The 26,065-nt window shown below is 41.1% G+C and overlaps 1 protein-coding gene across 2 annotated transcripts in view; it reads left to right on the top strand.

Annotated features, from left to right (window-relative positions):
• The window catches only part of rmnd5b (required for meiotic nuclear division 5 homolog B), an 83,920-nt gene that overhangs the window by 18,216 nt on the left and 39,639 nt on the right, over positions 1 to 26,065 (top strand). Inside the window, exons 3-4 of one of the 2 annotated variants that reach the window (XM_089019497.1) lie at positions 5,759 to 5,865; positions 9,441 to 9,582. The gene's annotated coding sequence lies outside the window, so the exon portion shown is untranslated. The remainder of the gene's footprint in view (positions 1 to 5,758; positions 5,866 to 9,440; positions 9,583 to 26,065) is intronic. The other variant, XM_089019505.1, reaches the window with a different exon arrangement.

Genomic DNA, 26,065 nt, shown 5'->3' with positions numbered 1-26,065 from the left:
GGCCCTATATATATCCCTACTGTCCAGACGTGGCGGTGTCGGACTCTGCTATGATTGGTCCCTGCTCTCAGGTTGAGGGGAGCAGAGGACTACTCCCTGCGGCTACACTGATTGCTCCTATTGTCCTGATTGACGACTGACCTGATTGCCCCATTTGCTCTGGTATCACCTCATCAGCATAACTAAGCCTATGTTGCCTAAGCAGTCTATTGTACAAAGCGAATGAAGATAAAGAAGCGAAACGTCCGACACCTTCAAAGAAGTACAGATGACGGCTGAAGAAACCTTTTCATCGATTAAACAATAATGACAATAAATCCAAAATAATAATGAAAAAAAAAACAAAAAAAACGCTGAACAGCAGCCAATCTTTGTTCCAGGCACCTTGAATTTTTCATGTTTCTAACACAACACAACAGCGTACAATTGCTTCTGTAACGGTTGCAAAGCGGTGAAGACATCAAAGCACAAGCGGTGAAAAGGAAGGAAAAATAAAGTCCGGAAGTCACGCAGCAGATTCGCCCCACCACCACACCCCTAAAGTGGGGAAATTGCCAATAAAAACTGGCACCTGCTTTGGTTCGCAAAGTGGAAGGCCTTGAACAGGGGAAACCAGATGATCTACTCCACCGCGAGTGGAGCAGGTCTGAAAACCACCTGCCTTGTTTTTTTTTTTTTTTTTTTTGCCACTGAATTCATGGCTTTGGAACCTCATTGGAAGCAATGGAAGAAGCCAGTGGTGGCAACCAGACAGTGTCTCAACTAATTCATGAGTCATTTCAATGCTGAAAGAAGCATTTGTGGCCAAATATACTGTTATTAATGGGTAATGCTTGAGCTATGATCTGTCTGGGTTGCTACTATAGAGTGTATTGTATGATACTTGGATTGGATGTACAGTGAGACCTCAATTTACAAACTTCATTGGTTCCCAGACAGAGTGTGTAAGGCGAAAAGTGTGTATCTCAAAAAAAAATAATCCCATAGGGAACCATTAAAATGGGAATAATCCGTTCCCGGGTTTCCATAAAATATACTTTTCACATTATGAAAATAGTGCTTATTGTAAGGTTTAATGTTCATAAATTTGACGTTTGTAAGACAAAAAGTTTGTAAGTTGAGGTGTTTGTAAGTTGGATTGGATTGGATTGGATTTGCCTTTATTAGTCTCACAGTGGAGAAATGTTCATTTCACAGCAGCAAAGTGATGAGAGGAAAGGAAAGAAAGAAGTAGAACAACAAAATACTGGAGCTGCTGCATAGGCAGCCGCTCTTGTGATGCCACCTTGAAGTCAAAAGTAATGATGATACTACTACTACTACTGTTACTACTACTACTGATACTACTACTACTACTACTGTTTCTACTACTCTAAATAATAATAATTACAATAATAATAATAATGATGATGATGATGATACGACTACGAGTACTACTACTACTCTAAATGTAATAATAATAATGAAGTAATGATGACACTATTAGTACTACTACTACTACTACTACTACTACTGTTACTACTCTTACTACTCTTACTACTACTGTTACTGCTGTTACTACTACTGCTACTACTGTTACTACTACTACTAGTACTACTACTACTCTAAATGTAATAATAATAATGAAGTAATGATGACACTATTAGTACTACTACTACTACTACTACTGTTACTACTCTTACTACTCTTACTACTACTGTTACTGCTGTTACTACTACTGCTACTACTGTTACTACTACTACTACTCTAAATAATAATAACAACAATAATAATAATGGTGATAATACGAGTACTAGTACTACTACTACTACTCCAAATAATAATGATAACAATGATAATAATGATGATACTACTACTAGTGCTACTACTACTACTCTCAATAATAATAATAATAATAATGATACTACTACTACTACTCATAATAGTAAGTCATCATCATAATAAAAATAATAATCATCATCATATAACAATTATAACCATAATCAAAATAGGAATATTATCATAATCATGTTAGTATTATTGTTATTTTTATTTGTATTTGTATTTTTATTACAAGTGGTATTTTTACTTTGTTACAGCTTCAGGTGTTGTTAAAGCGCTGTCTAAACCAATATTGCATTTTATTTTGGACAGCTGCCCTCATTTCAAGCTCATATAACTCCAGACCTATATCACTTAGGAATTAACTTTTTTTCTGATCAAAAAACACAGTCGATGGTTTCTATCGCTGTATTGAATGTTTATGTAGTCCTAAAACTCAATATTCTGTGGGTCCTGGAATTTGAGCGAAAATGACACAAACCCTGGCATTGGAGTGGACACATTTTTTGCACATCGTCTGCCTCCGGTAGTTGTGTCCATAATTTGTAAAATGACTTCTACTGAGCGTATTTTACAATGATTCCACGGCATATAGCTATATTTTACGTTTTAAGACTCGCGCTGAATATTCAGGAGGTCTGGTTTTCGAGTTGGTGACGATGCCTGACGTCACGGAGGGAGCGCCCCTGACCGACAAAGCGACACACAATGCATTTTGGGTACTTTGTTTGATCTGAAAACTTCGTGTTGATGGCCAAATTAGAAGGAATACACATAAATAATGCGATGGTGAATCATTTTGTGTTGCACCAAGACTACTATTTGATACTAGTTGACACAAATTGCCAGCAGACAGATCAGCCCATTTCCAATGGAGCTTGGGCGCCATCTTGTGCATTTTCTGGGACGCTACATTGGAGTCCAGACGCCACAAAATGAGACGGAAGGACTTCTTTAATCGATTGCAAAGATTTATACTTTCCTCTTCGGAACTATTTGAATCATATTCGTAACTGGATGAGTAACAAGAAAGCATCTTCTCCGAAACTGAAGCCATTGTTTTGATTCTCGAGCAAGGCAAGACGTCTTGGCGTGACGTCACGAACAAGGGGGCGGGACCTTCTGAATCTGGCCACTTCCAGGGTCATTTTGAAGTAGTTTTGGGACACTTTAAGTCATTTTGATTGGTGTTTTGCATTTGACTAAAAATATCAGCCTGCGTGTTTTGGATATTTTAGCTGCTATAAAACGTTTTTCTGATGTCAGTTAGGAAACAAACAAAAAAATGGTGTCGGTACACGTGTCCTTTCAGTGGACACGTGTATTTTATGTCATCTTTGTTTCATTATATCAAAATGTGAGCATAATGAAAGCTGAAAAACTCTATCCTGCATATCCATGCAGCTTGACTTTCAAAACTAAGAGTTTCAAGAAAACGAAACCAGGTCCTACAGAAGCCGGAGAAGGAATGGAAATGAACTGTTAAAGCAAACCATCGCAATGTTATCGGCGACAACACCCTCCTGTTTCTTATTAACAGCCTCCTTTGCTAACCATTCCTCTGACCTGGGTGTGTGTGGCGAATAGGCGTTCCCTACCTTCCGCCTCCTCTTCAACAGCCAACAAAGACTTTATTTCAAACGGATCCCCGGACTAGCAGGAAACGACATGACCACATCATAGCTTTTTTTGTTTGTGAGGCTTGAAACATAGTAGACTTACTTCAAACCCTGCTGAGCTCTGAACAATGTCGTGTATAGTGTAGAAAGAGTGGCCGCTGGCAGTGATCCAGAGTTCAAATTCTTGCTACTACTTGTGTGTGTGTGTGTGTGTGTGTTTGTATGACTAGTCTTGTGAGGACCACTACCATTTTATACCATAAGTTTGACAAGTTTTTTTCATTCTAGAGGCTTCTAGAGGGTCTATATATGCATCTGTTAAAGTTTCAGAAAAAGGTCCTCACAAATTCACCCACAATAGTTTTTTTGGTGTCTATTTTCATTTCACTTGGATACACACACTTTTTACTCAGTGTGTGTGTTTATGTGTGTGTGGTTAATGAGAAGAAAAAGTTCAGACCACAAAAAGTAAAATGATATTTTAACCAAATTCACGACAGGGGTGAGGACTTTGAATGTACCCATTCAGAAACCTCACTCCTGCTGTTATTTCAGTTTCAAGTCCACTTTTTATTTATTTGTTTTTAAAGAAGTAGAAGTGGGATATGGGGTGACATTTAGTGTTCAAATGGAACACTAGTTCTCTAAACTTATCAGCAACGGTGGTCCTCACTCCTTATCTGGAGTTATCCAGACCTCACAAAACCATCGAAACAGGAATGTGTGTGTGAATGTGCTGTATTCTCTTTTAGTAACTTTAGTCAGCCTATCAGACATCCATTCACTTGATTATAATAATAATAATAATAATAATAATCCATTTGATTTATAAGCGCCTTTCAAAACTCTCAAGGACACTTTACAGTCATAGGATACGCTTTTTTCTGTGGGTGAGCAGCGGCAGACCACACGCACAGCGTTCACTCCAATCGAAAGCTTGCTTGCTAATAGCTTGTTAATATCTAGCCATCTAGATAGCTAGCTAGCTAGATAGCGAATAGTTAGCTAGCTAGATAACTAGCTAATTAGTCAGATAGCTAATAATAATAATATTATTATTATAACAAACAACAACGCAAAATTACAAACAACGCGTTAACGAGTTAGCTAGTCGTTAGCGACATGCGTGTGTGTGTTATGTCTGTGTGTGTATGTGTTTGTGTGTTGTGTGTTTTTGGTGTGTAATGTATGTGTGTGTTTTTTGTGTTGTGTGTGTTTTCCTGTTATGTTTGTGTGTATTTTTTGTTACGTTTGTGTGTTGTGTGTGTTTATTTTTGCGTGTATGTTGTGTTTGTGTGTGTGCGTGTGTTTGTGTGTTATGTGTGAGTGTGCGCATTTGTTATGTTTGTGTATGTGTTGTGTGTGTTTGTGTGCTATGTTTGTGTGTATGTGTGCGTCCATGTGGGTGTGTGTTAAGTGTGTGTGTGTGTGTTAGGTGTGAGTGTGCGCATTTGTTATGTTTGTGTATGTGTTGTGTGTGTTTGTGTGCTATGTTTGTGTGTATGTGTGCGTCCTTGTGGGTGTGTGTGTTGTGTGTTAAGTGTGTGTTATGTGTGAGTGTGTGCATTTGTTATGTTTGTGTATGTGTTGTGTGTGTTTGTGTGCTGTTTGTGTGTATGTATACGTCCATGTGGGTGTGTGTTGTGTGTTAAGTGTGTGTGTGTGTGTGTGTGTGTTAAGTGTGTGTGTGTGTGTGTGTGTGTATGTGAGTGTGCGCATTTGTTATGTTTGTGTATGTGTTGTGTGTGTTTGTGTGCTATGTTTGTGTGTATGTGTACGTCCATGTGGGTGTGTGTGTTGCTTGTTAAGTGTGTGTGTGTATATGTGTATGTGTGAGTGTGCGCATTTGTTATGTTTGTGTATGTGTTGTGTGTGTTTGTGTGCTATGTTTGTGTATATGTGTACGTCCATGTGGGTGTGTGTTAAGTGTGTGTTATGTCTGTGTGTGTGTGTGTGTGTGTGTGTGTGTGTGTGTGTGTGTGTGTGTGTGTGTGTGTGTGTGTGTGCCATGCGCAGAACCTCATTATATAACCCTGCCATAAAAGCAAAGGGGACAATAAAGCAGTGGCAATGCATCTGGCAAACTTGACTCTTCAACGATTGGGACAGTCTGTGGAGTGCCAGCCTGTGTCAACCATCGCTACGGTTACCAAAAAAAAAAAAAAGTCATGCCAGCTCGGGAAAACAACATCATAAAAAGATAATTGCTGTTGTGTTTCACAGTCATGATTGGACTGTGTTGCATTGTGGGCGGGAGTAATTGAAGGCAGATGTTTCGTTCTTTGGAGACTGAAAGAAATGTTTTGTGTGCCTTGCAGATGACAGTGAGGATGAGGTTACAACTTTCCTTGTCCGTGTGTTAGTCAGTCTACCTCATGGAGATGTCACACATCATTTCCAACTGGGCCTTACATCTCCGTATACAGTACGTATGACTCGTTATTATAATAATAATAATAATAATAATACATGACATTTTAAGCGCCTTTCAAAGCTCTCAATGACCCTTTACAGTCACAGACAAGCATAGGTACTATAATAAATAAAATCACAAATAGAATACAACAAATAAAATACAATTATAAGTACAAACGAGAGAGCGAGGACAACCGAAACCACTTTTTTGTTTCCCAACTGACATCAGAAAAACGTTTTATAGCATCTAAAATACCCAAAACACGCAGGATGATATTTTTAGTCAAATGCAAAACTCCAATAAAAATGACTTCAAGTGTGTAAAAAACTTCAATTTGAAACCGGAAGTGTCCAGTTTCAGAAGGTCCCGCCCCCTTGTTCGTGACGTCACGGCAGGACGTCTTGCCTTGCTCCAGAATCAAAACAATGGCTTCTGATTCGGAGAAGATGCTTTCTTGTTACTCATCCAGTTATGAATATGATTCAAATAGTTCTGAAGAGGAAAGCATACATGTTTGACATCGATTAAAGAAGTCCTTCCGTATCAATTCGAGTCATCACAACTCCAAATGGCGCCCAAGCGCTGTTGGAAATGGGCTGATTTTTCTGCTGGGAATTTGTGTCAACTAGTATCAAATAGTAGTCTTGGTGCAACACACAACAATTCACCGTTGCGTTATTTATGTAGTTTTCCTTCTAATTTCGCCATCAACACGGATCAACATGAAGTTTTCAGACCAAACAAAGTACCCAAAATGCATTGTGTGTGGCTTTCTTGGTCAGGGGCGTTCCTTCAGTGACGTCATGTCAGGAATCGTCACCAACTCGAAAAGAAGACTTCCTGAATATTCAGCACGAGTCTTAAAAGGTAAAATATAGCAATATGCCGTGGAATCTTTGTCAAATACGCTCAGTAGAAGTCATTTGAAGCCATTTTACAACGTATGGACACAACTTGTCCGGAGGTGTCGGTTGTCCTTTAAAGGCCTGTCATCACACGTCCAAATGAAATGAATGTAGTCAATCACATCAAACCGCAGTTGTGTACCAACCTTTGGCGGGCCGGATTTAAAAGACCAATGGGCCGGATCTGGCCCGCGGGCTGTAGTTTGCCCACCTCTGCCATAGACTGTCAACTTTCCATTGTAATGTCACAGGAAGTTGTTTTTTTTTTTAAATCTCCCCGTATACTATCTTTATTTTTGACATTGTGGTCATATAAACGGGTATATTTTTAGTCATGTTTGTTGTTTCTCAAAGGACAACCGACACCTCCGGACAAGTTGTGTCCATAATTTGTGAAATCACTTGAAATGACTTCTACTGAGCGTATTTTACATAGATTCCACCGCATATAGCTATATTTTACCTTTTAAGACTCGCGCTGAATATTCAGGAAGTCTTGTTTTCTAGTTGGTGACGAGTCTGTACGTGACGTCACTAAAGGACCGCCCCTGACCGATAAAGTGACACACAATGCATTTTGGGTACTTTGTTTGGTCTGAAAACTTTGTGTTGATGGTGAAATTAGAATGAAAACACATAAATAGCGTGATGGTGAATCGTTGTGTGTTGCACCAAGACTACTATTTGATACTAGCTGACACAAATTCCCACAGACAAATCAGCCCATTTCCAACGGAGCTTGGGCGCCATCCTGTTCATTTTCTGGGACGCTACATTGGAGTCCTGACGGCTCGAATTGATACGGAAGGATTTCTTTAATCGATTGCAAACATGTACGCTTTCCTCTTCAGAACTATTTGAATCATATTCATAACTGGATGAGTAACAAGAAAGCATCTTCTACAAATCTGAAGCCATTGATTTTAGAGCAAGGGAAGACGTCTTGGCGTGATGTCATAACAAGGGGGCGGGACCTTCTGAAACTGCATTTCCGGGGTCATTTTGAAGTAGTTTTGGGACACTTTAACTCATTTTTATTGGTGTAAAAATATCATACTGTGTGTTTTGGGTATTTTAGATGCTATAGAACGTTTTTGTGATGTCAGTTAGGAAACCAAAAAATGGTGTCTGGGTTGTCCTTTAAAGCTGTAAACACCTACGGTTCTAAAAGTGGCACTGTTGACACAGACGCATGGAAGAAAACGATTACGCTGGCAAAGAAAAAAGTCCAGGAAAAATACCAAGAAACAACAATCTGTGTTTACTTATGCAAGGCTGGCCTTTCCTTGGTAAGGTCAGTAACGTGTCAGTTTGTGCCAACAAGTATGGGTTCCTTTTGCGTTGCTCACGATTGCGGTCATCGACGAAAAGGAAGTACTTTCAGGATCCACCCACTCTTTTACAATTAACACCCACTTGCACAAGCTTACGGGCAATCCAAAACAATGTGTTATCTTTAGATGTCAGAATGTAAGAGGAAGAAGTGGAATGGAATTAGCAACGCAGTGTTGTTGACGAGGCTAAAAATAGTCCCAATGGTCTTGACAGGACTTTCTTTCCTCCGGGCAATAGAAGAGGTTGAAAAACGTCTGTTAATTTGGATTAACGAAAAGCAGCTAGCAGGGGACAGTGCGAGTGAGGGTATTATATCTGAGAAAGCACGGCAAATTCACTGTGATATTGTCATGCGGCAACCTGGAAGTTCGCCGTTTATTGATGATTTTAAAGCTAGCAACGGATGGCGCAACTTTAAGCGCCGTACAGGGATTCACTGCGTTACTCGTCATGGTGAGGCAGCCAATTCTGACAGTAAAGCTGCCAATGTATTTATTTATTCATGTATTTATTTATTTATCTATCGACATCGATTTGTATTTATTTTGCGACATTTGTATTTATTTATCATTTTATTTGTTTATGTATCAATATTTCTATTTATTAATTAATCTATGTACCCATATATTTGTCCATGTATTTATTTATTTATTCATTCATATATCTATAATTTTTATCAATGTATTTGTCCACATATGTATATATTTATTTGTCCATTTATTTATTTATCAATTTCTTTGTTTATGTATGTATTAATGTATTCATTTCTCCTTTTATTTGTCCAGATATTTATTTATGTAACTATCCCTTTCTATCTATTTGAGTTACTTCCGTGTTGAGTGAACGCTGGCGCGTGTTGCTGCCGCTGCTCACCCACAGAAAAAAAATAATATCCTGTTACTGTGAAGTGACTTTGAGTTTTGAAAGGCGCTTATAAATGAAATGTTCTTCTTCTTCTTCTTCTTCTTCTTCTTCTTCTTCTTCTTCTTCTTCTTCTTCTTCTTCTTCTTATTATTATTATTATTATTATTATTATTATTATTATTATTATTATTATTATTCTTATTATTATTATTATTATTATTATTATTATTATTATTATTATTATTATTATTATTATTATTATTATGACAAAAGCCCTGGCACTGGAGCGGACACATTTTAGCACATGCCTGGCAGCGAATGAGTGAACGTCTTTCCCGTCTTATCTCGCTCACACATGACACCTACTCATGATGCCTATATGAAATTCAAGCCCACATTTTTGACTGCAAGGCATTTCTTTCCTCCATTTCTGGTGGGCCCGTCTGCGTCATTTCACCGCAACATTCCTTCCTTCACCAGCTCCTGTGTGCTCTCCAAACAATACCGACGAGAGAGAAGAAAAGAGTAGAGCTCCAAAAATGGCAGCGAAGACAACTCCAGCAACGTCAAGGGAAGGATGACCATGTGAGGTCACCGCTTCTGCGTTACCAAGGAAACCAAGGTAGCATTGACACACAAGCAGCGAGATAATTTGAGGCTAAACATTTCCTGTTTATACAGCAAGCTCGAATAATGGCAAGAAAAATCGGCTGAATTTATAATGCGGCTTTCGAGCGCCTGAAATAACAATGTTTGAAGTAAGGAATTGTGATTGGACGAAAATGCGGACCAAACGCGTATTAAATAAAATCCGCAGTAACAAAATCTCAAAGTCACCTTAACAAAAACGTCCAAAGTAGCAAACAAAACCATGAATAAAAGATGCGCTATATAAATCAGTATGAATGTATTGTATTGTATTGTATTGTATTGTATTTTTGACAGCCGCCCCCATTTCAAGCTCAAAAAATTCCAGACCCATATAACTTAGGAATTAACTGATGAAAGAAGAGTCTAAGAGATGAAAGAAGAGTTTTTTCACGATGCTCTGGATGTTTATGTAGTCCTAAAACTCAATATAGTGATACCTCAGCTTATTTGGTTCCCAGAAAGTGTGTGTCTTCCAAACATTAATTTCCCATAGCAAGCCATTAAAATGATTATAATCCGTTTCCAGGTCCCCACAAAACATATTTTTCTGCTAAATAAGCCTTTAAACTACACAAAATATACCTTATTTTATGTATAATAAATGTGCTATTGTATTGTAATTAAATAAACGGTAGTATATTATATGTATGTACTATATTTTGTGTAGTTTTAAGGCTTAAAAAAATAGAAAGTAGAAAATTATGTTTTATGGGGACCTGGAAACGGATTATTCTCATTTTAATGATTTCCTATGTGAAATTAATTTTTGGGATACACACTTTTCGAATTACACACTCTGTCTGGGACGAAAATGCGGACCAAACGCGTATATGGCGGGCAGGTCAGCGGGCGTCAACCTCTTTGGAAAAAAAGGGCGCTTACTGCAGAATTCCTGACATTTACATGAATACAGAGAAACGAAGGCGAGATCCAAACATAACACACACTCACGCATAAGAATGGGGAATTGTTGACATGATGGTGGCACTTACCCATCACTCAACCGTTGCTATTTCAAGTTTCCTGCTTTATTTTTACGCCGGTGCTAGCACACAAAAACACTTCTTTTACCTAATGTGAAAAATGTCCCCCGTTTCACCACAATCGGGAAGTGTACAACATTGTCAAGAGGCTATCAATCCAAAGCTTGACTTCAAGGACAACCGACACCTCCCGAAAAGTTGTGTCCATAATTTGTCAAATCACTTCAAATGACTTCTACTGACCATATTTTACAAAGTTTCCACTGCATATAGCATTTTTTTTTGCGGGTGAGCAGCGGCAGCCACACGCACGCCAGCGTTCACTCAACCCACTCATAGAAAGCTAACTCGCCAGCTAATAGATAGCTAATACCTAGCTTGCTAGCTTTCAAAGTTGAAACTCTCTCACTGTCGTCTGCCTTTCTCTTTAATGTTTGAACCACCTACCTTCACTGCTGCGTTATTGACCAATCACGTGGCTTTAACCGAAGACTGGGGGCGGGGAATAGAGGACAAAAAAAGTCGGCAGCCATTTTCTTTTTGGAGACCGGCTTCAATCTCTCTCTAACTGTAAACCCCACCCCCCCTCACTGCTGCGTTATTGACCAATCACGTGGCTTTAACCGAAGACTGGGGGCGGGGAATAGAGGACAAAAAAAGTCGGCAGCCATTTTCTTTTTGGAGAACTGCTTCAATCTCTCTCTAACTGTAAACCCCACCCCCCCTCACTGCTGCCTTCTTGACCAATCACGTGGCTTTAACCGAAGACTAGACTGGGGGCGGGGAATAGAGGACAAAAAAAGTCGGCAGCCATTTTCTTTTTGGGGACCGGCTTCAATCTCTCTCTAACTGTAAACCCCACCCCCCCTCACTGCTGCCTTCTTGACCAATCACGTGGCTTTAACCAAAGACTGGGGGCGGGGAATAGAGGACAAAAAAAGTCGGCAGCCATTTTCTTTTTGGAGAACTGCTTCAATCTCTCTCTAACTGTAAACCCCACGCCCCCTCACTGCTGCCTTCTTGACCAATCACGTGGATTTAACCGAAGACTAGGGGCGGGGAATAGAGGACGAAAACCGTCGGCTGCCATTTTGTTGTTAGAAGAACGGGCTCGTTCGCGAACGACACATCACTCATTGAGGCAGCTCTTTGTGTATCCCAAAAAAAGTTTGTATGTCAAGGTAAAATGTTCATAAATTTAACGTTCGTAAACCGAAAAGTTCGTAAACCAAGGTATGACTGTACCACATAAATAAAAAACTGTGCCACCTAAAAGTATTTCTCTTTTCTTTGAGCAGCCCACGTATTCTTAGGGGGTCCAATAAGTGGTGCAATAGAAATAGTTTCACGGTACAAATTGAGGGTGTGACAGGAAAACGCTGGAATGTGACAACTACAGGTGCGGCGGCGGCAGAAAAGAAAAGGGACAAGAGCGGAAGTACGCTTGGTGTAGCCTCGGGGGTTGCCTTCATCCACCTTTGTACAGATAAAACAAGATTTACACAAGCTGACGTGACTCACGGTTACGGAGCTTTTTTTTTTTACACGCAACTCCAGCGTGGCTTTGCTTCATGTGTCAAGCGCGCAGCTGTCGTAACTTGAGTCAATGTATAAGCAAGCAGGTAACTTTGATGCTCATATTGCAAACAAACATATCACATTTCTTCCCTGTGAAATCTTCCACTGCTTTATTCAAAGCGATGGCAGAATGCTTTCGTTTGAAATGAAACACAGGCTGACGTTTTAGTGCCCAAATGTGTTTCCTCCATATTAGCGTCCCTAAATACGCAACGGTACAGTGATACCTCGGTTTACGAACACCTTGGCTTACGAACTTTTCGGTTTACAAACGTTAAATTTATGACAATGTTACCTTGGCATACAAACTATTTTTTGGGATACACACGGAGCTGCCACACATCTGAGTGATGTGTCGTTCGCGAACGAGCCCGTTCTCCGAGCAAGAAAATGGCAGCCGGCTTGTTTTGGTCCTCTATTCCCCGCCCCCTGTCGGCGGTTAAAGCCACGTGATTGGTCAAGAACGCAGCAGTGAGGGGAGTTGGTTTATACAGTAAAGACACAGGCAGACGACAAAGAGAGTGAAAAATGGATAGAAAACAGTGAAAATTGGAGTTGTTTCAACTTTGATAGTTCAAAGGCAGAGTGTAGACTGCAAGGTTAAAATATCGCATCAATCCGCAAAAAACACGCACAAGCCATCTGTACACTTGATGCAAAAAGCTATCAACCCAACTAAACAAAACACAATTGATGAAGAACTAGGTAAAATCATCGCAGAGGAAGCACCTCAAGATGGTGAAAGAAGGCGGCTACGTTCCTCATCAAGTGTTTAATGCTCATGAAACCGGCCACTCCATTCCATCAAGCCATCAACGACCATCACAAAGGTCAATAAAACGACTTAATTATACAGTACAGTTTCATTCTTTAATTATAATACCATAGCACATTTATTATACATAAAATACGGTATGTTTTGTGTAGTTTTAAGGCTTAGAAAAAAAAATTCAGTTTTATGGGGACCTGGGAACGGATTATTCTCACTTTAATGGTTTCCTATGGCAAATTAATTTTTGGGATACACACTTTTCGCCTTACACACTCTGTCTGGGAACCAATTGGGTTCGTAAGGCATGGTATCACTGTATATATAAAGTCACAACTAAGACTAAACTAGACAGACACAAATGAGTAGAAATGAAGTAACATTGGATGTTTAAGGATGTGTATATAAAATCATTCTATCATTTCTTTGCTCCAAACTAAGTGCATTTGCCCAATTGTAGGAAATATACATAACACAATACACATAACAAGAGGGCGGGACTTTCTCAATGTGCCCAGTTCCGAGCTCATTTTGTGGCTGTTTTGGGACACTTTAAGTCATTTTTATCGGTGTTTTGCATTTGACTAAAAATATCAGCCTGCGTGTTTTGGGTATTTTACATGCTATAAAACGTTTTTCTGATATCAGTTAGGAAACAAAAAAAAAATGGTGTCGGTTGTCCTTCTCTCGCGGCCTTAAAAATGAGCACAGCACTCACAAATGCACATTGAGGTAATGCCATATTTTCCAAGCGGGCATAGCATTCCTCTGAATACTTCTCGGTAGCGGCCGTGCATTATCGAAATGTTTCCGTGACATGTGCCTCTCTCCGACCCCACGCATGTACGTAAGATATGTTAGGCATTTTAGCAACCTCATCCTACAACCGGTCATTAGACACCAGATAAACTTGAACCAGACCTGTCAGTGATTCACAGTCGCGGCGTTGCACCTGCATAGCGGCTTGATGAATTATGATGCTCAACTGGTGCTTTATGACCAGGAAGTGATGTTATTATTATTTTTGGGGGGAGGCGGATGGGTCAAATGGAAAACAAGGAAGTATTTTTTTTTTTTAATTTTGCATGCACAAAGCGATACCTGTCAACCTGCGAGATACTGTGTGTGTGTGAGAAAACACACACACACACGAAAGGGAGACGGCAGAGCTTGAAACAAATAAACAAAAGTGAAAAAAAAACTAAAGTGAAATGGTGACAATATGCATAGAAAACAGTGAAATTTTGACTAGTTTCAAATTTGATAGTTAAAAGGCAGAGTGTAGACTGCAAGGTTAAATACCCATCAATCAGGCTCCACAAATAACCCGCACAAGCCATCTTTGCACTTAATGCAAAAAGCTATCAACCCAGCTAAATAGAACACAGTTGATGAGGAACTAGGTAAAATTATGGCCGAGAAAGCACCTACAAGGGATCATTCCTCAAGATGGTGAAAGAAGAAGGCTACGTTCCTCATCAAGTGTTTAATGCTGATGAAACCACTCCATTCCATACATAAAATAAGGTAAATGTCGTGTAGTTTTAAGGCTTAGAAAAGTAGAAAATGATGTTTCATGCGGACCTGGGAACGGATTATTCTCATTTTAATGGTTTCCTATGGGAAATTTTTTTTTGGGATACACACTTTTCACCTTACACACTGTCTGGGAACCAATTAAGTTCATAAGCCAAGGTATAACTATTTCTTTCGTCACAAGTTATTTCCTGGCTAACGGGATCCTCCAGTAAATCACACCAGCTGTGGATTGATTCAGATGTAGCACTACTGAAGGCCTAGGGGTGATATGCACGGCCCGCCACTGATTGATATGCTATTTTTAAAGTCTCCAAGAGTAATAATTTCCTTTTTCAAATCCTGGAACGATTAACATGAGCTTTGCAGTTTCCAATCCCTTCTTTTACATTGATGTTCACTTATGTGGTAGTAGATTAACACACAGATGTTATTGCGTCATTTCAGTTGAAACTGAGCCGGATGTCCCTGTCAATCAAATAGCGTCACTTTGACACAACTGCAGGAAGTACGTGGTGACATCTTTGTCACCATCAATTGTACTCATTGCGTACTTCATTCGGTTCGCTTTCAGGTTACACAATACAGTACAAAATATGTGCGTCTTGAATGACGCTCTCTGGACTGGTTGTCGTTTGGTGTACAGCATCTTAACTGATCGATGCTGTTTATATTTCTGTTTCTTTTGTATACTGTAGTTGGTTTTTGTTTATACAGTCATACATTGGCTTACAAACTTAATTGGTTCCCAGATAGAGTGTGTAAGGTGAAAAGTGTGTATCCCAAAATTTAATTTACCATAGGAAACTATTAAAATGAGAATAATCCGTTCCCAGGTCCCCATGAAACATAATTTTCTACTTTCTAATTTTCTAAACCTTTAAACTACACAAAATATACCTTATTTTATGTATAATAAAGGTGCTATGGTATTATAATGAAAGAAATAAACTGTACTGTATAATGTCTGTGTAAGCTCTCAGTCGTACAGGAGTGATCCATCGATGAGAAGGTTTCTTCAGCCGTCATCTGTACAAATGTGAAGGTTTCGGACGTTTCGCTTCCTATCCAAGAGGCTTCGTCAGCGAACTAAAGTCTGACTGGTCGTATCGGCCCTATTTATATATATATAAAAACTATCAAAATTTATATATATATATATAAACGTCCGAAACCTTCACATTTGTACAGATGACGGCTGAAGAAACCTTCTCATTGATGTACTGTATAATAAAGTCGTTTTATTTACCTTTGTGATGCTCATTGATGGCTTGATGGAATGGAGTGGCCGGTTTCCTCAGCATTATACACTTGATGAGCCTTCTTCTTTCACCATCTTGAGGAATGATCCCTTGTAGGCGCTTTCTCTGCCATAATTTTATCTAGTTCCTCATCAATTGTGTTCTGTTTAGCTGGGTTTTTTTTGCATCAAGTCTAAAGATGGCTTGTGCGGGTTGTTTGTGGAGCCTGATTGAGGGGATATTTTAACCTTTCAGTCTACACTCTGCCTTTGAACTATCAAAGTTGAAACTCTCTCACTGTCGTCTGCCTGTCTCTTTAATGTTGAAACCACCTCCCCTCACTGCAGCATTCTTGACCGATCACGTGGCTTTAATCGAAGACCGGGGCGGGGAATAGAGGACAAAAACAGTCGGCTGCCATTTCGTTGTGAGAAGAACGGGCTCGTTCGCGAACGACACATCACTCATTGAGGCAGCTCTGTGTGTATCCTGAAAAATAGTTTGTATGCCAAGGTAAAATTTTCATAAATTTAACATTCGTGAAACGAAAAGTTCGTAAAACAAGGGTTTCGTAAACCGAGGTATCACTGTATAATGATATCACACACTATCAAGGAAAAATTAAGCTACAAATTGTGCAAAAGTGAAAATGGCGCTTTGGTGTGTTGTTTCATTGCCGTTTTACTGATTTCGTTATCTCATTTCATTATCTCAAGTGTACATATTTTTAAACATACTTCGATTTGAAGCATTTCATGTTAAATGATAGTCATTCCTTTGTGGGATGGTGCCCTATCACATCGGTGTCACGGTGTAGAAGGCTCTGACCTTCCTGTGTGGAATTTACAAGTTCTCCCTCTGCCTGCATCGGTTTTCTCTCAAAATTGTTCCGTTGTGTGTGGAGATATGAGTGACTTCTCTGTGTGACCTGCGAGTGGCTGGCAACCGGTTCAGGGTGTCTTTAGCCTGCTGCCCGAAGAAAGCTGTCTAAGACGCTTGTGAGGAGAAGCGAATTTCAAAATGTCTGTGGAGGCTCTTAGTCATACAGGAGTTGTCCATCGAGGAAAAGGTTTCTTCAGCTGTCATCTGTACTTTGAAGGTGTCAGACGTTTCGATCCTCAGCGAACTCGAGTTGTGCTGATAACCCTGGCCCTAAATCCCTAATGGACAGAGGTGGCCATACCAGACCTCTGCTCTGATAGGTCCCTGTGCCTATCCCCTGCTCTGATAGGTCCCTGTGCCTATCCCCTGCTCTGATAGGTGTCTGTTATTCATGCTAATGAGGTGAAACCAGAGCCAGGGATCGAACAATAGAGGTAAACAGGTAGTCAGGGAGTTGTCTACTGCTCCCCCAACCCTACAGCAGGCTCAATTCGATATTCAATCGTGAAGTCTGCAGTAATATGAATAAATAAACATTCCCCTAAGTCAACAGAAGAATGGAAATTGGTCCCACGGTGCTGCTTATGATATAATTTCTCTCTCTCTCCATTCTAACAGCCTAATGGCCATGCTGACAAATCCTAACCCTGTTTTCATTGGCTTGTTGGGCAGTTATGATTGAGCCTTATGAACTCTGCCCAGCAACAAGTGGCTGCATGGGAAAACATGGCCAATCAAATCCATGCCAAAACAATGTTTAAACGCTTGTTAGCACGGACTGTATGCCTCAAAGTTGAGAGGTTCTGGGTTAGAAGAACATTCAAATACTTTGGCTTCTTCCCACAATCCAAATCACGTGCATCTTTGGTGAAGCGAAGACTAATAAGTCATGTGGATGTTTTGCCATGATTTACCAGCGACCAGTCCAGGAGGCCCAGTGAAGCTGTTCAATGGTAGGCCGGAGACACCCTGAACCGTTTTGTTTCAAGCGTCCGATTGTTTTTGGATGTTTAATTTAGATTCTACATCATCACTGAATGTTTGCTTTTTAAAATTTGGTCAGTGGTCCTTGAGTTTGACACAAATTGGAATTTTCAAGAAAGCACATTAATCATTGGGAGAGCATAGTCTGTTTTTTTCTGCTATGTCGTCCATCTCGGTGGTTGGTGCCCCACCAATGGTTTTTTTTTTTCCAACGAATATTCCACTGCTCAAAAGAAGTCCCAAAAACTCAAAGTGATGGCCTCGTTCGTCCTGGTTACACTGTCATCCTGCAAGTCCAATTTTGTGTTGGAAAAAAAAACACTTCAATAAATCACGTTTGGATCGAGTTCAATTGAGGCATTTACTGGGTGGGGTGAAATTGTGAGTACTCCCTCCGAAGAGAGAATTCACTGATACACCCATGTTGTCACACAGCCTTCTGATGTCTGACATGCTCAAAGACAAGCAAAGAACAGACTGGACAGTTGCCGCTCGGTTGCTGGCGCCGCACTTCTTCCAGGCCAGGAGTACCGTCGTTTCCTATTCAACGCTTCTCTCTCCGCTTCTTATAACAGGAGTCGCCTTTCTCGCAGAATGGAGAATGTCACAATGATGCATCTCCGTTTCGCAGACACCCGCCCCACCCTCTCCAACCCGACCTTCGCACAATGCTGCTTTTCAGCTATCGAGTGAGGACTTTCTGTGTGTGTGCTTGCATGCTCTGCAGAATGCAAGGGGAATCCCTGAACAAATCGTGTTTGTTTTATAGACCCACAGCAATTCAATGGTGCATTTTGCCATCACAGGAAAGCTTTCCATTGCTCTTTCCATCCTTTTTTATATTGCGGTTTCTTGTCCTCTCAGCAACTTGCATATATTGAATGCATAGCACAGGAATGTGCTCTGAGTGTGTGGTTATGAGGAGTACGGACCACCCCGATGTACAGTAGACATTGGGTAGCATCAGGAAAAATAAGTCTTTTCCAGTGGCAGGCCATGGATTTCATCGTTAGGCCTTCAGTAGTGCTATGTCTGAATCAATACAGACTGAATAAAATGTGGTGTGATTTACAACAAGTCCACTCCAGGCTACCATTATCCAGGAAATCACATGTCCATTTTTTCTTGAAAAGTCCGTCTTGAAAATGGCTTTAACGGTAAATCTCCAACCAGATGCATTTCTTCTCCTCCTTCAGCCATTGTGGATTCACAAACTGCTATTTAGTCAACACAACAATATATTTGCTTATGTACCTTGCACCCGATAGTGTGCTAGCTCTGGTCAGTATGCTCTTATCACTAGCGGCTAGTGATACTGTGTTTGGCCAATGGCATAGTCTGCAAAAACTCGTTTCTAGCGCCTTCCAGCAGGCCTTGAGTTGCCAGCTCGAACTCTGATTGGTTAAAAGGAACAATTTCATCGACACTTATGATGCTCCAGGGCATGCAGAACTGATTGTGAAGGCGTACGGGTAGATTTTGGACCCCGGTAGCAAATGATGGCTGAAATGTGATTGGTTAAAGGCTTAAATACGAAAACGCACATCTGGAAGCAGCACAACAGGGTAAAAGCAATCAAAGGAAGCATGCTGGCGTTCGTGGTTTCTCTCGTGTGTATAGAACAATGTCGAGTGCTACTCAAAGTCGCTATTGCAAGAGTGTGTTATGAAAATAATAAATGACATTTTTATTTAATGCGTAAGTTTACTTTTCACTTCACTACAGTACAAACGCATGCTAGATACGCAATTCATGAACTCAAGGAGAAAATTGCATGCCATATCAAAGATCCTCCATTTATTGCCCACTTTTAACGCAGTTCGGCGCAGGATCGGATATATCGATAGTCCGGTTATATAAATATTTTTTCAGACTCCTGTGAATATCGATATAACAAGACTTTACTGTATCTGGAAGCAGCGCAGCAGGGGAAAAGTAAAGAAAGGAAGCTGAAAGACAGTAAAGTCTCGTTATATCGATATTGTCGGGAGTCGGAAAAAATATCGATATAACCAGACTATCGATATATCCGATCCTGCGGCATGTAAATTTTCTCCTTGCGTTCATAGAAATAGTATCGTAATAAGCAGTACTATCAATATTACCGATATCGATATAACGAGACTTTACTGTAATTAACATCAGTCCGTGATTCAGATATTTTTCGGCCAGCAGAGAAGGCTTTGCAGGCGTTGATGGTCCGCCACTGGTATTTCCCCAATGGTGGACCACGCTCACATAGAGAAGAGACAATTTCAGCTGTGTGGCCTGAATTATGTAAAAAAAAAATGCTTTGGACGCGTGGGAGACAGAATACGGTGTTTGAAGTGAAGGAAGGTGGAAGCTAACCCGGTCAGTGCAGGAAGACAGTCTGATGACTATGCTGATGCGCACACAGACAGATATAAATACACGCGTACAGATTGATGAATCAAGCAAGGAGAGAGTTACAGACATCGTTTAGCTTTTGTGCAAGTCGCCCCAGACGTAATTTAGATTTGATGGTTTTGGCATTTCAGATTATTGGACAGCGAGAGAAGTGTCACTCGTTTGCATGAATGATTGAGCTTCCAAGATTTACAAGCGTTTTGGGCATCACACTTCAATGCAAATATCGTCTCATGTGAGATGAGAAAACACGATGGCGACATGATACACTCCCTGCTTCAGGAGGAAAACTTTGTTTTGTTTTATGAAAATGAATGATGGTTGCGGAATGTATGACTTAAGGGTGTGAGCCCATTTTCAAAACAGTGTGATGGAACATGTTAACATAATTAAGAGTGGAATGTTAGACAGAGAATGTACAGAAAACACACACACATTTCTAACATGTAATGCCACTTTTAACCATGGATTGGGCGCTACTGAGTGGACCAAAGTGTAATACTACCTTTGACCATGGATTGCGGAAGGGGCGCTACTGAGAGATACATACTTACCTGGTGGGAACCTGCGGTACTGGTGTGCATCCATTAGGATCGCATACCCTCACACCAGTTTTTTTTTTTTTTTTTTTTCTGGAATGCTACAGTGAGAGTTGCTACAGTAGTACATCATCTGCAAAAAGCAGAGATGCAATACTTCCACCTTCTTCCCTTTCACTCTGCCTCTCTGAAATTAAATCCTGGTTTACCCATAACTTCCTCAAATTTAACAGCGAAAAAACTGAAATTCTCCTCGTTGGTACCGAATCCACCAACAGTTTCTCTCTCACTATTGACAATTCGACCGTTTCTCCCTCCCATCAGGTGAAAAGCCGAGGTGTCATTGTTGACAGCACACTATCTTTCCACTCCCAGATTAATAACTTAACCTGGTCTGCGTACTTCCACCTACGCAATATCAATGGTCTTCACCCGTCTCTCACTCCTCACACCACTGCTATTCTCGTTCATAGTCTTGTCACCTTCCGGATTGACTATTGCAATTCACTTCTCTTTGGTGTCCCTCAGAAACTCCTCCACAAATTTCAACTCGTCCAGAATTCTTCAGCTCGGATCATCACCAGAACCTCATCCTTTCACCACATCACCCCCGTCCTCCAAGAGCTCCACTGGCTCCCGGTCAAATATAGAATCAACTTTAAAATTCTTCTTGATACATTTAAAGCTACCCATAACCTAGCCCCCCATACCTATCTGACCTTCTTCAAATTTCTATTCCCTCTCGTTCCCTCAGATCCTTTTCCTCCCTCCACCTCTGTGTGCCCTTGGCAGAGCCCAACCCTCACTGGGAATGACTCCGACTTACTGCCGGCAATGCGAACCAAACTGTGACATTGGTCTTAGAGCAGGGGTGTCAAACTCCGGTCCTCGAGGGCTTCAGTCCTACATGTTTTCCAAGTCTTTCTGTTGCAACATACCTGGGAGACTTGTAAAACATGTAGGACTACAGCCCTCGAGGACCGGAGTTTGACACCCCTGTGACGTAGAGGGACCGAACGGCCCGTATCAGGGGTCACCTGTACCCCATACTCCCGAAGAATCCTCCACAGACTCCCTGAGGGACAGGGTCAAACGCCTTCTCCTAGTCCACAAAGTAGACTGGTTGGGCGAATTCCAATGCACCTTCGAGGACCCTGCTAAGACCTGGTCCACTGTTCCAGAACCCCTGAATAGACCTTACCAGGGAGGCTGAGGAGTGTGATCCCTCTGTAGTTTGAATACACCCTCCGGTCCACCACCCCGGTCTGCCAATCCAAAGGCACTGTCCCCGATAACCACGCAATGTTGCAGAGTCATGTCAACCAAAACAGCCCCACAACATGCAGAGCCTTGAGGAACTTTGGGCGGATCTCATCTACTCTTTTATTTCATTTTTATTTTTTAAATACTAGCATGTCAATGGTGCAACCCAAAACACACAAATGACTTGAGACCAGTCAGCGAGCTATCAGTCAATCACGATTGACACATTGGGCAGCCCTGCAGTCACGTCATTATATGCATGGTGTGCTGTGTTGGTCATTTCGACTACATTTGTTGCTATGTGAGGGGTTGCTCACACATTTTAAGGGTGTGTATTCCTCATGAGAAAATTAAAGCCAGCCCACCCCAAAAAAATGAACAACACATAACGCTAAATATTGTTTTACAAGCTGTTTGGCAATGTAGCTGATTAACCAGCAGCAGCTAAGACAATTAAAGTATTGTTATTTGTACTTGCATGCTTGCACGTCGAGTCACAACGTGATAAATCATCATCCTCAGTATATCTTGTGAAACAATGTTCTTATCAAAGCACAAAAAGAGTAGAAAAAAACTCCCGAATGTCGTGAAGGTGTGTTGAAACCTGTGCATTGTCTGGGCATGTATGGGAAAACCACCAATGAACCTGTTATGACATCACACAGAGTGGGTCCTCACCTCAGGAGTCAAGAATGCAAGCACAGGAATCCCTGCGGTACTTTTCCAAAGTGTTGCTAGACTGAATGATCGTGCATTGAACGATTGCATATCTGTTCGACTTGTTACTGCACTTGCGTGATCATATATTGTTACTTTCCATTCAGGCTTTCTCTCTACAGTATAGTTTCGACTCTTTGGCGTATGTCTCCACACCAATGCACATAGCAGATTACACCTATCAACACGTGCACGATTTATAGCACATTGTGTATGGGAGCAACTGTACGTGTAGTCCTTGTGCTTAGCTCAGAGGTCACAAAATGGGGCTGACTGGAGCAGCTGTGCTTCGACTTTATTGGGACGATGTTTTTAGTCTAGCACTTCTAAGGAAAGAAAAAACACAGGTCTTGCAGTTTTCTGGAGCTTAACAGATGCAAAGTTGTTGTTGTTGTGCACAGGTGCCAGGATTTAAAAGGTGCACAATTTACTGAGCATTCGTATTCACAGTATCACCCCCACCCTCTCCACTCTCACTCAGGGTTCTCTGTTTATAGCAGTCAGGCGCACCACCCCCCACCTCATGACAGGGATCTGCCAGACTATCATGACCTCATCATCCAAGAGGCTTGTGCATTCGCGTGGTCCTGCTGGGTTGCGGCTCGCTAGTGGTGTTAATTTACGAGTTAACATGATGCCATTTAAGTGGGATCTCTATCTTTCACACACACATACATGCCCAGTACAGTCCAGTCAATCGATGCCAAAACATCAACATCGCTCCGCTTCAGGCCAGCAGGTGAAAGGTATGGTGGTATCTGAATACTCTGCACGCAATGACCTCCTCACCCGCACTGGTCCCATTTAATCAGAAGGTAGTTGGGCTGGTGTGTATGGCGTGTTATTAATACTCCAGAGGCAGTCAGGGGGATTTGAAAGGCTTCTTGGGTTTCAGTGTTTCTAAGCTCATAGACAAATGTCCCTACATGGCAGGTTTCTTTGCTACTCCAAGGTGTTAACAACCTGGTCCTTACATCTGTGTAAGCTCGCAGTCGTACAGGAGTGGTCCATCGATGAAAAGGTTTCTTCACCCCTCGTCTGTACTTCTTTGAAGATGTCGGACGATTTGCTTCTTATCCAAGATGCTTCATCAGCGAACTAAAGTCTTTTGCTGGTAGTTTCGGCCCTATATACGTATCCCTACTGTCCAGACGTGGCGGTGCCAGACTCTGCTATGTATGATTGGTCCCTACTCTCAGGTTGGGGGGAGCAGAGGACTACTCCATGCACCTACACTGATTACTTAACCTGGTCCTTGCAAAGACGACACCGACTCATCCGAGCCCAGTGGGCCATTGTTGACTATTTGCCTGCCAGCTAAATGTCAGAGGATGCAAAGCAAAGCGTGGCCATTTTGCCTTAAAACCCTGAGAGACATTGGACACAATCTGAATCTTCATGGATGCACAACAAACTCAGCAATAAACAAGGAAGTGAAAGTCCGAATGGGTGGTCCACTGGGGTGTTTGAAAGTGGAACAACAGTGGACTGCGGTTGGATTTAGCATGTCCAGGACTTTGCTAAAAATGGGGAATAGCAAGAGACTGAACGTACACATAGTCCCCTGCCCTATAACAGTTGGACAGCCTTCAATAACTGAGTGAAAATGACACCAATCATCAAGAAACAGGTTAAGTATGAATTCAGTGTGAACTATGCCAAACGATAAAGAAGTCTTTTTGCCTATGCAAATATTGTCACACACAAAAAAAACATTATTTTCTTTTCAGGGCTAATTCGCAAAACAATCACATCATTTAAAGGACAACCGGCGCCATTTTTTCGTTTCCTAACTGACATCAGAAAAATGTTTTAGAGCATCTAAAATACCCAAAACACGCAGGCTGATATTTATTGTCAAATGCAAAACACCAATCAAAATGAGTTAAAGTGTCCAAAATCTGCAAAAAAATGAGCTCGGAACTGGGCAGATTTAGAAAGTCCCGCCCCCTTGTTCGTGACGTCACGGCAGGACGTCTCCGCCTTGCTCTAGAATCAAAACAATGGCTTCAGATTCGAAGATGCTTTCTTGTAACTCATCCAGTTATGAATATGATTCAATTAGTTGTAAAGAGGAACGCATAAATGTTTGCAATCGATTAAAGAAGTCCTCCCGTATCAATTCTATCCGCCAGGACTCCAATGTAGCGTCCCAGAAAATGCACAATATGGCACCTTAGCTCTGTTGGAAATGGGCTGATGGGAATGCTGCTGGGAATTTGTGTCAACTAGTATCAAATAGTAGTCATGGTGCAACACACAATGACTCACCATTGCGTTATTTGTGTTTTCCTTCTAATTTCGCCATCAACACACAAAGTTTTCAGACCAAACAAAGTACCCAAAATGCATGAGGTGCAAAAACGGTTATAGTTTTTCCGTTTTATTTTAGACGTTATAACTAGGGCTGAGCATTCAAACAAAAATAAGTGATTTATTTTTGCTCGATATTGTCATTGCGATTTGATATGCACATCATATCATCGCAGTTACACCTTTATTCCTAGTCTTGCGCGAATCCCAAAGTGCAGGAAAGTCTTTGTGCAGACAGTTCTCTGACCTCTGTCTGTCTGCTTTTAAAGTGTCTGTCATTGCCGGGGTTGTTTGTCCACTCATCTATTTGCAGTTGTAGACAGGCCATCCACTTTGCATTTGACACTTGATGTGTTATTTTGTGTGTGTGTGTGTGTGTGTGTGTGTATGCCCCAAGTGAGGTCATTCAGGTGCTGTGTGCCCGGGCAGTGAGCCCAGGTGACACCATCTGATGCTTTTTTTTGCTGTCCATACTTCTGTCACTGGACACCATGTAGTCAGGGAGCACATGTGCAAGCACAGTCAGTACCGTCTGTACGAGTGTGCAAGTGCATTCATGGTGCAAATGTTAAAAAGTAGTACCTGCACTCATACCTGCAAAGTGCTAGAACAGTGGTTCTTAACCTTGTTGGAGGTACCGAACCCCACCAGTTTCATATGTGCATTCACCGAACCGCTCTTGATTGAAAAATAAAATCAGTTTTTTTCAAATTCAAGACATATACAGTAAAGTCTCGTTATATCGATATCGGATATATCGATAGTCCCGGTTATATCGATACTATTTCTATGCACGCACGGAGAAAATTACATGCAAACAGGGTCGGATATATCGATAGTCCCGGTTATATCGATATTTTTTCGGACTCCCTTGAATATCGATATAACGAGACTTTACTGTATATGTTTTTTACTGCTACATAAAATGAGCCGTGCATGAACATCACCTTGTTCAAAGAACAAAACCAACACAATGCATAAACTATACTAACAGGTACAAATCCAAGAGCTGGCAGAGTGACCCTTTTATTGACTCTAGCTCTCTTCACCTTGAATTCAGCAAGTGTTGTATTCTTGTATTCACCGTCTCCATGCACCTTGAAGATGTGTTCCTTTAGTTTTGCCGGTTCTAGACTAGAGTTGCTCAACTTGGCGTTGCAAATCATGCAGATAGGACGCTAGCTCCCATCACGTTCCGTGATACATGCGAATTCATGTTGTACATAATCATCTGACCACTTTCTTCTTTTGCCCGACGTAG

Source organism: Hippocampus bargibanti, linkage group LG02 (genome assembly GCF_051943395.1).
Source record: "Hippocampus bargibanti isolate YZ-2025 linkage group LG02, ASM5194339v1, whole genome shotgun sequence".
NCBI classification, from domain to species: domain Eukaryota; kingdom Metazoa; phylum Chordata; class Actinopteri; order Syngnathiformes; family Syngnathidae; genus Hippocampus; species Hippocampus bargibanti.
The sequence above is the reverse complement of the archived record's forward strand: the minus strand, read 5'-3'. Positions and strand labels throughout refer to the sequence as shown.